Raw genomic sequence first — 15,389 nt, forward strand, 5'->3', positions numbered from 1 at the left:
CTGCCTCTGGAAAGTTAGGTCCATTCCAGTTTGGTTAGTTTCTTACTCTGTTAAGCTTCCAAAGCACAAAATTTTATATGGAAGTTATTTGCCTTTTTTAGTGCCATGGACACATTCACATTCTGACCTCAACGAAGAGTCTCTCTTAGAAAGAATGCAAAAGGTTTTAAAAAAATTTATTAAATGACATACATAGCATCACAACAGAGACCAATTTTATAGAAATGTAGTTATACAAATATTAAACCACTGTGTGTTTCATATAGAAACTTAAAAAACAAGGCCTAGTGGTAAGTCTAATTATTATAATTTCAAAATAGTGATGAACTTAATAATTTTAAATGTTTGCAATATTATGTGATGTGACAAACTACAAATCTAGTGAGAAATCGTAGGTATTACTAAACTACTGTGTCTGTGTATCTGGGCATGTGTCTGTGTGTGGTGTGGTGTGTCCCACTACATTCATAATGGGAAATTTCTAAATGCTAAATTTAGTTAGAGGTTAATGAAAACCTCTGATGGTTCCTGAATTCCATTAGGTTGAGAACCCTTGATTTATGACTTATTATTATTTATTCATTGAATCCCTTATCATCTATCTTATTGTTGAAACTAGTTGGTAAAATCAGAGCAAGCACGCACAGCTTATTCTTTCTCTATACCTCCTACAGAGAATGAACTCATTCTCAGGCCCTTGAAGGAACTAAACAAGAAATTGTTGACTATACTGAAATTAAATTAAACACCAACTTATGCATAGCTAAAATGTGCCAAGCCAAACACAAGCTTTACTAGAATTGGTTACTTATACTTTTATGTGATGTAAGTTCAATTTTGCCTTGTAATATATTTAGTTGTTTGCATTTCTATCTCTTCGAGCAACATATGTTTTCTTAAAGGTGGATTCTACAGCCAGTTATCTCTGTTCAGGTAAAGGGAGCTCACATTAAAGTGTCAGTAACAGTATATAGATGGAATGGGTTATTTTAATGTAATGAGAGGGAAGAATTGACATATTTCTCAAGAGAGTAAGAGGAGCCAAAGTTTGATGCAAGAATTTGGACTAGAGATTCTTGGAAAATTAATATAAATAGGAAAGCTAAAGCACAATGAATGTGGTTGGGGCTTACAACATAATGTTTTTTCCATTTTTTACTATATTGCAATTACATTGTTTTCCCCTTTAGAATACAACATAATCTATAATTGTCTGAAATGTGATAGAATACGAAATATGATCGTGCATAAAATCAGCCTTGAAAATTCTAAAATATTAGTCACACTTTCATATATTCTAAAGAAAACACATTTTCCCCTACACTCAGAAGGTAATAACAAGATCATCCTGTGATGTGATCTATACTTGGATATTATGCTTTTTATTTTTGTTTCTGGGAGGTGGCACATAGGGGGTTTGCATGAGACTTTAAAACATAGAAGAAAGAGATATTGTGGTACCTTCTCCATGTTACACAGTCACTCAATGCAATGTCTCAGTAAAAAGCCAGCATATAGAATGGATGTCCCACAAAATTATAATGGAGTTGAAAAATGTATATTGCCTAGTGATATTGTAGGCATGTCAACATCTTAGGGCAACATATTGCTCACATGTTTGTGGTGATATTGGTGTAAACTGCCAGCTGTATAAAAGTATAGTACAGGCTGGGCACGGTGGCGCAAGCCTGTAATCCCAGCACTTTGGGAGGCCGAGACGGGCGGATCACGAGGTCAGGAGATCGAGACCATCCTGGCTAATACGGTGAAACCCCGTCTCTACTAAAAAATACAAAAAACTAGCCGGGCGTGGTGGCGGGCGCCTGTACTCCCAGCTACTCAGGAGGCTGAGGCAGGAGAATGGTGTGAACCCGGGAGGTGGAGCTTGCAGTGAGCTGAGATCTGGCCACTGCACTCCAGCCCAGGCAAGAGAGCGAGACTCCATCTCGGGGGGGAAAAAAAAAAAAAAAAAAAAAGTATAGCACATACAGGCCGGGCACAGTGGCTCACTCCTGTAATCCCAGCACTTTGGAAAGCTGAGGAGAGCAGATCACCTGAGGTCGGGAGTTCAAGACCAGCCTGACCAACATGGAGAAACCCCATCTCTGCTAAAAATACAAAATTAGCCGGGCATGGTGGCGCATGCCTGTAATCCCAGCTACTCTGGAGGCTGAGGCAGGAGAATCGCTTGAACCCAGGAGGTGGAGGTTGCTGTGAGTTGAGATCGCACCACTGCACTCCAGCCTGGGCAACAGGAGCAAAGCTCCATCTCAAAAAAAAAAAAAAAAAAATAGTATAGCACATACAATTATGTACAGTGCATAATACTTGATAATAAACTACTATGTTACTGGTTTATGCATTTATGTTGTGATTTTCAAAGTGTACTCCTTCTAGTTATTAAGAAAAAGTTAGCTATGAAACAGCCTCAGGCAGGTCCTTCAGGAGGTATTCCAGAAGAAGGCATTGGAGATGATTGTTCCGTGTGTGTTACTGCCCCAAAGACCTTCCAGTGGGACAGGATGTGGAGGTGGAAGACAGTGATATTGATAATCATTGATAATCCTGACCCTGTGTAGGCCTAGATTAATGTGTGTTTTTGTCTTTGTTTTTAACCAAAAAGTTTTAAAAGTAAAAAATACAAAATTTTTAAAGTAGGAAAACCTTATAGAATAAGAATATAAAGAAAGAAAATATTTTTGCACAGCTGTATGTTTGTCTTTTAAGCTAAGTGTTATTGCAATTGAATCAAAAAGTTAAGATGATTAAAAAGCTTAGAAAAAAGTTACAGTAAGCAAAGGTTAATTTATGATTGAAGAAAAATATTTTCTATAAATTTAATGTAGTCTAAGTATACAGTGTTTAAAAAGTTGCTAGTGATGTACAGTCATGTCCTAGGTCTTCACATTCATTCCCTGACTCACCTAGAGCAAGTTCCAATCCTGAAAGTTCTTATATATGTACTGTTTTTTAATTTTATATATCATAATTTACTATATCTTTTTATATTTAGATATGTTTAATTACACAGATACTTAACTGTGTTACAGTTGTCCACAGTATTCAGTATAGTAACATGCTATATAGGTTTATTGCCTAAGAGCAATAGGCTACACTGCATAGCCTAGGTGTGTAGCAGGCTACACCATCTAGGTTTGTGTAAGTTCACTCTCGGATGTTGGCACAATGATGAAATTGCCTAATGACATATTTCTCAGAATGTGTCTCCATCACTGAGCAACATATGACTATTTTATAATCAAAATATGGGTTTCTAGAGAAATAAGTTTATGGTTGTCCAGCTTGTAGCATTGAGGTCACTGGGAAGGTCATTGAGAAATTAGAAATAAAGAACTTATCTCAAAATCATAAGAGCTATTTATGACAAACCCACAGCCAATATCATACTGAATGGGCAAAAACTGGAAAAATTTCCTTTGAAAACTGGCACAAGACAGGGATGCCCTCTCTCACCACTCCTATTCAACATAGTGTTGGAAGTTCTGGCTAGGGCAATCAGGCAAGAGAAAGAAATCAAGGGGATTCAGTTAGAAAAAGAAGAAGTCAAATTGTCCCTGTTTGCAGATGACATGATTGTATATTTAGAAAACCCCATTATCTCAGCCCAAAATCTCCTTAAGCTGATAAGCAACTTCAGCAAAGTCTCAGGATACAAAATTAATGTGCAAAAATCACAAGCATTCTTATACACCAGTAACAGACAAACAGAGAGCCAAACCATGAATGAACTTCCATTCACAATTGCTTCAAAGAGAATAAAATCCCTAGGAATCCAACTTACAAGGGATGTAAAGGACCTCTTCAAGGAGAACTACAAACCACTGCTCAGTGAAATAAAAGAGGACATAAACAAATGGAAGAACATACCATACTCATGGATAGAAAGAATCAATATCGTGAAAATGGCCATACTGCCCAATGTAATTTATAGATTCAATGCCATCCCCATCAAGCTACCAATGAGTTTCTTCACAGAATTGGAAAAAACTGCTTTAAAGTTCATATGAAACCAAAAAAGAGCCCTCATTGCCAAGACAATCCTAAGTCAAAAGAACAAAGCTGGAGGCATCACGCTACCTGACTTCAAACTATACTACAAGGCTACAGTAACCAAAACAGCATGGTACTGGTACCAAAACTGAGATATAGACCAATGGAACAGAACGGAGTCCTCAGAAATAATAGCACTAATCTACAGCCATCTGATCTTTGACAAACCTGAGAGAAACAAGAAATGGGGAAAGTATTCCCTATTTAATAAATGGTGCTGGGAAAATTGGCTAACTGTAAGTAGAAAGTGAAACTGGATCCTTTCCTTACTCCTTATACGAAAATTAATTCAAGATGGATTAGAGACTTAAATATTAGACCTAAAAACCATAAAAACCCTACAAGAAAACCTAGGTAATACCATTCAGGACATAGGCATGGGCAAGGACTTCATGTCTAAAACACCAAAAGCAACGGCAACCAAAGCCAAAATTGACAAATGGGATCTATTTAAACTAAAGAGCTTCTGCACAGCAAAAGAAACTACCATCAGAGTGAACAGGCAACCTACAGAATGGGAGAAAATTTTTGCAATCTACTCATCTGACAAAGGGCTAATATCCAGAACCTACAAAGAACTCAAACAAATTTACAAGAAAAAAACAACCCCATCAAAATGTGGGCAAAGGATATGAACAGACATTTCTCAAAAGGACATTCATACAGCCAACAGACACATGAAAAAATGCTCTTCATCACTGGCCATCAGAGAAATGCACATCAAAACCACAATGAGATACCATCTCACACCAGTTAGAATGGCAATCATTAAAAAGTCAGAAAACAACAGGTGCTGTAGAGGATGTAGAGAAATAGGAACACTTTTACACTGTTGGTGGGATTGTAAACTAGTTCAACCATTGTGGAAAACAGTATGGCGATTCCTCAAGGATCTAGAACTAGATGTACCATATGACCCAGCCATCCCATTACTGGGTATATACCCAAAGGATTATAAATCATGCTGCTATAAAGACACATGCACACGTATGTTTATTGCGGCACTATTCATAATAGCAAAGACTTGGAATCAACAAATGTCCATCAGTGACAGATTGGATTAAGCAAATGTGGCACATATACACCATGGAATACTATGCAGCCATAAAAAAGGATGAGTTTGTGTCCTTTGTAGGGACATGGATGCAGCTGGAAACCATCATTCTCAGCAAACAATCACAAGAACAGAAAACCAAACACCACATGTTCTCACTCATAGGTGGGAACTGAACAATGAGATCACTTGGACATGGGAAGGGGAACATCACACACTGGGGCCTATCACGGCGAGTGGGGAGTTGGGAGGGATTGCACTGGGATTGCACTGATGTAAATGACGAGTTCATGTGTGCTGACGAGTTGATGGGTGCAGCACACCAACATGGCACAAGTATACATATGTAACAAACCTGCACGTTATGCACATGTACCCTAGAACTTAAAGTATAATTAAAAAAAAAAAAAAAAAAAAGAAATATCTGAAATTTCGAGTGTTAAATTACAGCTTCCCTAGTCAGGGATTTAAAAATTTTGGGGTTGCCATACTAAGGGCAAGATATACTAATTGGAGTTTCTATAATGTGGTTGTTACGAGCATAGGCTCTGCAAGTAAACAGACTGAGTTTATATTTCAATTGACTATTTATTAGCTAAAACATGTAATATACTTAGCATGATATCTGGATCATAAGAAGTGCTTAGTAAGTACGAATGTGTTATTACTGAATGACTGAATGAAGTCATACATTGTGATAACATTTTGAAAATCTGTCAGAGTATGGGGGCCTTATATGATAAAAATTTCAAAAGTAACTAATAGTGAAGGTTTGTTGCATAGGTATATATGTGCCATGGTGGTTTGCTGCACCTATCAACCTATCATCTAGGTTTTAAGTCCCACACATATTAGGTGACAAATACCTATTTGTCCTAAAGCTCTCCCTCCCCTTACTCCACCACCCTAAAAGTTTTAAAGAAAATTAAAACTGAGAAATTTCATCAACTGGATAACTGGAAGAAGACTGATAAAAGTGCAATTTTCTTCAGGTTTTGGAAGTATAATTGAGGACAATGTAAGAAATAAAAACTGACTACAGAGCGAACTTATTGGCAGCGATTGGAAATAGAAGTATCAGGCACCAAATGGCAATGTTGCAAGGTCATAAAACATTTTTGATTTTGCTCTTGCTTTTGATTTGGAGACAGGGCAAAAGCCAGGCAAACCTTTGGAGAAAGGGTGGATGTGGCTGAAGATACAAACAAAAAATGAGATAATTACTGACACAAAGTCCCTGAAGGGATGGAAAGAAAGTGAATTTAGTGTTAAATTGAGGGGTAAAATTTAGGAGGAGGGACATATCTTTTTCTGAGTCAAGAAAGATGTCAGAAATGTATATAGTTAGAGTATATTAAAGGTCAAAAGCCGGTAGATGAAGAAGCTCAGACCAGATGACCTGGATCTATTCATTAAGGTGCAAAGTATAAAGGTGCAAAGAGGAGTATTGCTGTGGTCCTTGGCCCAAGAACCAACCTGGAATTGTCAAGCTGAATACTCCCTTCCAGAGAAATCCTTGAGGCTGAAGAAGTTGGGTTGGCACAGAGCTCTCCAGCTAAGGATAGCAGGCAGGGATGATGATGAATTGAAATGAAAGGGATCATGGGTGAGATAGCACTTCAGAAGCAGAAGAACATTCTAAGTGGTCATCAAGCAGTGCACGCATATGGGCCAATTAAGAGTTGCCTACTTCATTGTTGAATACAAATCCGAAAAGTTAATGAATATAAACTCTTTTTGGAGTTTGAAGTTAAGACCATTTATCCATGGGCAAGAATAATGTGATAGAAGAGAGTTACTCGAATTTTCTCTTTTGGCATGAAAAAAGCAAGATTTGCAAATGCCCCATATGAAATCCAGCCTTTAAAATGCTCAGACTAGTTGGGCATCAATAGAGTTCTGACACATACATGTAGAACAATTCTAATTCCACCAGGTTGCTCATTCCTTTCCTTGCATTATGCAGTGCTGACAGAGTGGCCACATTTCCCAAGAGCTCCCTTTTCCTCAACACAGATGTTTTTCCAATCTTGTTTTTTTTAATTGAATATTTTATATTTACCCTTTTGTCTTTCTTTCTTTCTTTTCATGATGTGACTAATTCAAACTATGGGCGAAGTTTGACCTGGCCTCTGAGACAGTCACGTATCTGCCTTATTCCTCTGTCCATGAAGAACTTTTCGGGGACTCCGGGGATGTCCCTGCAAATAACTAGATCCTCTCCCGTAGGTGCCCAAGTGACAATTGAGATATATATTTTTGAATGGAAGTCCATTTTGTTATTTAAGTATTCCTGACCTATACACCATTATTTTACCTTAGAGGAAAATGCATTGTATTACCCCCAGAATATATAAATTTGTGAATTTGTAAATTTTGTTTTACAGAGCATCTTCCATTTCAGACTGAAAAAAATAACTCTAATGTGTTTGTGATGAATAGTCTTTATAGCATCCTTTGGCAATTACATGTAGATAGAAACATTTTATTTTTGACACATCTCTGAGTTAATCAGGTGGGTCTCTGCTGTCTCTACAGAATGCAGGCTGGAGGTTTGAATGTAAAATGCTAAGAAATATGCACACCCACTCAGATTACTGGTTTTTTAGAAAATCATATATGATAGAATGGGTAAGGGAGTGGAGGAGGGTAAAGGGAATTAAAGAAAAATTAATGCAGACCAGATGTTGGATGGCAAGTTTCCACTCTGAGAGTAATAAATGCAGGCATTGGGCTGCCAGATGAAGTTAAAGAGCTTGGATACCAACTTAATTTAATAAGCAATTCTATGCTCTTCAGGGGAAAGCCAGTGCCAATTGAGACAAATAATGATTATAAAAAAGTATATTTTATTTTCTTCTCTGTCCTCATTTTTCGTTTTTATTTTGGGAAAAACATATTCTTAGACATGATCAGGATTCACAATGACCCCAACTTACCTGAGCTTTAAAAATCCAAGGACCATAATAACAAAGGCCCAACATCCCTGTGGTATCACTTCCCTGGAACTCCTTACAAGGGAGGAGCACACGGATCAAGAACCCCAGAGGAAATGAAAAAAAACCCAAATGGGATCAACCAGTATTTTTCTGAGCATTTGCTATGTGGCCAGCAAGTGGCTGACTCACCTATTGGTTAGCTCATTCCTTAGTTAATGCTCTGGGAAGCTCTGTTAAGTTAGTTACTTTTTCAGGTTCCAGAGGGGAAACTTGAATACAGATATGTTATGTGATGAGATGAAGGATATAGTTTTAAGTAGTAGATGAAAATTCTAATTATCAGCCCCTGTACTACAAGCCCAATGTATTATTTGTCTTCCCTATATCTGCCTTGCAGCTAGTGTCAGCACTGTCATAGTTTCATACAACTGCCATGAAAAAATTATCATCAATGTCGTGGCCTAAGGCAACACATATTTATTATATTGCAGTTCTCTGCATTAAAAGTCTGACAAACTGGGCTAAAATGAAGGTGTCAGCAGTGTCATCTTCCTTTATAGAGACTCTAGGGGATAATCTGCTTCCTTTTTTTTTTCTTTCTTTCTTTTTAGTTTTAGGACCACCCACATTCCTTGGCTCATGGCCACCTCCCTCCATCTTCAAAGCTAACAATGTTGCATTTCTCTGACCTTTATTTTTTTCATCACATTTCCCTCTGACTCTAGTTCTCTGTCTCCCTCTTACACTTTTAAAAGTCTTTGTGACCACATTTGGCTTCCCTAAGTCATCTAGAATAATTGCCTCATCTTGAGGTACTTAATTGTATCTGCAAAATACCTTTTACCATCATGTAAGGTAACATTCATAAGTTCCAGAGATAAGGACATGGACATCTTTGAGGACATTATTTTGCCTACCACAGGCATACAGTCTCTCAATCTCTCTGATGAATATTCCCCACCACCCCATTTAACATTGTTCCCAGGATTCATTTTGCAGTTTTGTTTGTGACTTTTCTTTAGCTCACATTTTAGCCTACTGAATGCCATTCTTTATTCTTATGTTCTATAATAGATTCATGGTTCAGAATTAATTACCTAAACTAATTTTCTTTCTTGCCTGTGACAGTGGGTATAATGTTACTTAGTGTTATTTATAATGTTATTGTATCAGGTTGACTTCTAGGAAAGTAGGCTCTGAGATGGAGGGATTTAGGCAAGGTATTTATTAAGGATTTGTAACCAACATTTGAATAAAGAAAGGAAAGTAAGCATAAGTGGACAAAGGGAGAAGTTGAACTGCAAAGAAGACCTAGAAATGGCCTCAGACTACCCCGTGGGGAGCTTTGGAGCTAGAATCATCCTTCAGAGACATCTTGAGTTAGGCTGGAAACCTAGGCTTTTACTTCTGCATTGATGTCTTTGATTAAAGATTGCCTCTTTCCACAGGCATGGCAACCTCTAATGAGCCTGCCGTCTATAAGCTGTAACCATCAACATCCTCAGTGACAAGCAACCTCTAAAAAGCTCGATATCTATAAACTGTAACCACCAACATCCTTAGTGGCAAGTAACCTCTAAAGAGTCTGACATCTATAAGCTATAACCATTAACATCCTTAGTGGCAAGTAACCTCTAAAGAGCCCAACATCTATAAGCTGTAACCATTAACATCCTTAGTGGCAAGTAACCTCTAAAGAGTCCGACATCTATAAGCTGTAACCATTAACATCCTTAGTGGCAAGTAACCTCTAAAAAGCCTGACATCTGTAAGCTGTAACCATCAACATCCTCAGTGGCTGCAGCAGGTCGTTTGTTGAAACGGGGTTTGGTGGCACATTGTAGTGCCCACTACAAATGTCTTCTTCTGTCATGGCCCCCTGTTGTTTGTTTTCTCTTTTTCATTTTGTTTTTCTCTCTTTTGGTGCTACAAACTGAAACTCCACATCTATCCAAAATGTATACGTTGACATTTTAACCCCCAGAAGTAAATCACCAGATTTACTGATGTACCAGGGTCCACCAGACACTGCAGAAATAATGAAAACATTACCTCAGAAATAAAGAAACTTGTGTCTCAAGAAGAAATTGAATTTGTCCACTGTGAAGATCCAGAATAATCACTGTGGCTGCTGTTTGTCATGAGACAAAATAATTACCTTTACAATAAAGGACTTCCAAAATAAATTTTTAAAAAAATAGACTTTGTTTTTTAGGGCAGTTGTAGGTTTAAAGAAAACTCAAGCAGAAAGTATGGAGAGTTTCCATATTTCCCCCTCCCACTAGTTTCCCCTGTTATTAACATCTTTCATTGGTATGGTACATTTATTACAACTGATGAACCAATGTAGGAGTGTTACATGATTTCTAACTAACATCCATACTTTATGTTATGTTTCAGTCTGTGTTGTACAGTTCTATAGGTTTTGAAAAACGCATAATGTCATGTATCTACCAACATCATGCAGAATAGTTCACTGCCCTGAAAATCCCCCTATGCTCCACCTATTATTCCTTTCCTCCTCTCAGACCCTGGCAACCGCTAATCTTTTCACTATTTCTGGAGTTTTGCCTTTTCCAGAATGTCATATAGTTGGAATCATACAGTATATAGACGTTTCAGATTGACTTCTTTCACTTAGCAATATGCATTTAAGTTTAATATGCATGTCTTTTTTTTGGTGGCTTGAGAACTCATTTTTTTATTGCTGCATAATATTCTCTTGTATATGTACTACAGTTGTGTATTCATTCATTTATTGAAGGACATCTTGGTTGCTTCCAATTCTTGGCAATTATGAGTAAAGCTTTTATAAACATTTGTTAACAGGTTTTGTGTGGACATAAGTTATCAATAGATCTTTTAAAAAGGATACATTTTATTAGATCAGGAAAGTTCCCTTTTACTCCTCATACACTGGGATTTTTTGTCATGAGTGGATGCTGGACTTTGTCAGCTGTTTCTTCTGCATTATTGTGATAATCATACAGCTTTTATCCTTTATTCTGTGAATGTGGTGAAGTACAGTTATTGATTCTTTAAAAAATGCTTATAACAGCCATTGATTGATTTTTTTTTTTTTTTTTTTTTTTTGAGACGGAGTCTTGCTCTGTTGCCCAGACTAGAGTGCAGTGGTGCGATTTTCGCTCACCGCAAGCTCCGCTGCCTCCTGGGTTCACGCCATTCTCCTGCCTCAGCCTCCCGAGAAGCTGGGACTACAGGTACCTGCCACCACACCCGGCTAATTTTTTTGTATTTTTAGTAGAGACAGGGTTTCATTGTGTTTGCCAGGATGGTCTCCATCTCCTGACCTTGTGATCCGCCCACCTTGGCCTCTCAAAGTGCTGGGATTACAGGTGTGAGCCACCGCACCTGGCCTTGACTGATTTTTGAATGTTAACTTTCCATTCCTGAAGTAAATCTAAATTGGTTGCATTGTGTTTTCTTTTTAATATATTGCTGAATTTGCTTTGTTACTATTTTGTTTAGAATTCTTTGCGTCTATGTTCATAAATAAAATGGGGCTTAATTAAAAAAAAAAAGAAACTTTAACCCTCAAACTGAAGATATTATTAGTAAGTGGGCCTTTTGGAAGGTGATTAGGTCATGAAAGTGCCTTCATGAATAGGATTAACACGGGAACTCCAAAGAGACTCTTCACCTTTCTGCCATATGAGGACATATTGAGAAGACAACAGTCTGTTAACCAGTGGGCCTTCTGCAAACACTAAGTCGGCTGGCACTTTGATCTAGGATTTCACCTCCAGAAGTAAAAAAATTTCTATTCCTTATAAGCCACCTAATCCATGGCAGTTTCTTACAGCAGCCCAAACAGACAAAGACACTTAATACCTTTTATTTTTACTTTGTTGTTTTCCTTTAACCATTATTATTTTTTTTTACTTCCAATAGTTTTGTGTTTATTAAATTTGGTGTTTGTGTATATTGAATGTGTTCATTTTGGGTTAGCAAGAATACACAGGGCATTCGTCATGGCTTAAATACTACATCCTTTATTCTGAATATTATATGATCATACCACAGAAAGTACCTATGGCCAAGAGCACATTTAGTGTAGTTTACAGTACTCCAAAAAGTATTTGGGGTTTAAAAGATTCTTGTGCTTAATCAATTGGATTTTCTTTTGTGGTCTCATTATAATTTGACATTTTCCCATATTTTCTTCTTTGTTTATGTCCTTTTGTCATTATATCCTTCTGCATTTATCCTCCTTTCCAAAGACAGCCATTTTAGTGTGTATACTGGGTATATTTTTGTGGGCTTTTGTGTGTGTGTGTGTGTGTGTTGTTTCAATTGTATATTGTTATTCTGTGCACCACACTTACTAATTATCTCAGATAACCAGGTATAGCATTGGATCTTCTGCCAATATTGCCATACTTCTCCTAACCCCAACACCAGCACTGAATCTCACAAAATGGGAATCAAACATACAATTTTATGCCATTAATGTTTCTCACTTTCATCTATTTGTTGACACTCCCTTGATAATTTCCCAGTTCAATCTGTGATTCCCTAACTTCAAAAGGCAGCAGTCTTCAGTCTCCTCCTAGTTCTAGTTCCCATCTGTGGTTTCCTCCAATTATTTCTATTATGAAAGTTACAGCAGGTTGAATCATCTATTTCATAGATCTAAGTATGCTTGCAAACCTTTAGTATTTCTTTGTTAGCTTATTTAAAATAAAAAAAAAAAAATCTGGCTTCCATCAAAATTTGCCAAAAATATGGGCTTCTGAAATAGTTTAGGTCAGGCACGGTGGCTCACACCTGTAATCCTAGCACTTTAGGAGGCCAATGTAGGCAGATCACAAGATCAGGAGTTTGAGGCCAGCCTGGCCAACATAGTGAAACTCCGTCTCTACTAAAAATACAAAAAATTAGCTGGGTGTGGTGGCGGGCACCTGTAATCCCAGCTACTCAGGAGGCTGAGGCAGGAGAACTCCTTGAACCTGGTAGGCAGAGGTTGCAGTGAGCTGAGATTGTGCCACCACACTCCAGCCCTGGTGACAGAGTGAGACTCTGTCTCAAAAAAAAAAAAATCTTTATATTACCCAAATGCATCCCTGGCTGTCTAGTTTCCATGTCTTTGTTTATGTGATCTTCTTTGCTTGACACGTCCTCGCTTAGTCTCTGAAGTATGCAACCTTCTTACATTCCCAAGTTTTCCTCATAATCCTTCCTAACGCTTGCCACATTTATCTCCTAGATGTTTCTCTCTCTCTCTCTCTCTCTCTCTCTCTCTCTCTCTCTCTCCTGTCTCTACCCATCTCTTATATTTCCAGTGCTTGCTTTTACTCTTAGGTAGCCCAGAGCACACTCTGCCTTGCATCATACTGGCCAATGCAACGAGCATATAAACTCCATGAGGGCTAACACGCAATCCCTTATGCAGTATATTCCCCACAGAATCTTATACAGGGCTCTAGAAATATTAAATGTTGAATAAATTACTGCTGAGTTGCATTTAAAATGTAAACTCTTGCACTGAGCAAAGTTTGAAAAGAGTTAGAAATTGTGAAATCGAGTTATTAAATACTCAGGAATTCACCAGAGAAAATATTGCAGCCAGAGTATACATCCTCAGAGGCCATATTCGGAAACCACTTGGTCTTTTTCTAAGACACAGTCATTATTTTTATAGCTGGGAAAGTCTGAGAAAATGTCCTAGTTCGAGATATCACCTTTTTCACAGACTGATGCCAAGCTAAAATAAATTCCATGAAAAAATAAATATTCCAACGTGAACTAGAATATGCCCTTTTCTTGATCCTTGTGAGTTTTTTTTTTTCTTAGCATTGATCTTTTTCCTTTAGTTTTGTGTCTTATGGTGTTAGAAAAAATAGGCACAGATTGCATGGTTCATTCTCATCAAATGCTCTCTTGTGTCACAGACTCTGGGGCGAGATTATCATAAGCACTTTGCTGCAAGGAAAACTTTTGTCTTTCTATTTCTATTTCTAAACATTCTTGCCCTTGCTTCTCATACAATAATATAACTAATTGTCACGTGGTATTAATGGTCATATTTTCTTAGAATATTATTTGCTGATATAAGTAATACTTAGGGTGACAATCAGAAAAACAAAGTTGAAACTATATACATTCTAGTATATGGGTACAACTTATCTAAAAATAGCTATAAAATAGCTCTTCCAAAACTCTATTGTAGAAAGCACTCATCATGGTGACAAGACTCCACAATATAATGGCAAACATGAAATGCTATGTTCTTAGAGTTTCAAACTGCTCATTAGTATCTTAGTTTTAAGAAGTGCTACATAGAAGAAACTTGTTAAAATGTTTTCATAACCAGGTTTTTTTTTTTTGCCTTATATGACTCCTCTCATTTTTTAAAAGTTAACAACTTAATAGCATTTACAAGATGCTGAAGATCTGTAAATCTTTACAAAAATAGATTTTGTTTCAGATAACAGTGAAAAGAAAATTGTACTTGGTTGGAAAAGGTAGAAGTATATTTCTTTCTCATGGTAAAACAAGTCCCAAAGTCCAAAAGTAGGCATTACATTGCTAATATCATGGCTCTAGAGTACCACTGGGGACACAAACTCCTGTATTTCATTTCTATCATTATAATATGGGGCTTTCCCCTTCATGGTCATTTCAGAGTGTCATTAGTTCTGGAATCCAGAAGAAGGAGGCATGGTAGGGTGTAAAATCTAGATGAACTCTTTTTTCAAGAGACTTTTAGACATTATTATTGGACATTATTAATGTCCGATTATTACTGGACATTACTACTTATCCTATTTTGGCTGGTGCACAGTCATGTGGCTGTACTTAGTTTCAAAGTTGCAGGGAAATGAAGGGAAATAGAATCTTTAATCCTGGGCGGGCATATATCCAGCTAAAAGCAAAATTTGTGTTACTAAGGAGGAAAGATAGATTGGATATTTTTGTGGGAAACTATCAATCTCTTCAACAATTCCTATAAATCTAAAGTGTTGAATTAAATTACTATTGTGTTGATTGGTCCTAATTTTCCAGCCAATCCTTTATTCATGGCTTCTGGTAGTTTCTGTCCAGAGACTCTAGGCTGGACAACGTGAATTGTTTGGCTGATGGATTCTTTATAAACTTGCCACTAGTAAAGATTTTAAAAGTACTTGTGTGTTGCCACTTCCTCTTTTGAACCCCTGACATACCATGAGAACAGACCCAGACCAGTCTCCTGGAAAAAGAGAAAGCATGTGTTCCCAGCCTCGCCATCCCAACTGAGGATATCCTAGAAGAGTTAACCCTTATACAATTGACATAGATAAATGAGCAGGCTCAGCTGAGATCAG

The sequence above is a fragment of the Chlorocebus sabaeus genome, chromosome 8 (assembly GCF_047675955.1).
Source record: "Chlorocebus sabaeus isolate Y175 chromosome 8, mChlSab1.0.hap1, whole genome shotgun sequence".
Lineage (NCBI taxonomy): Eukaryota > Metazoa > Chordata > Mammalia > Primates > Cercopithecidae > Chlorocebus > Chlorocebus sabaeus.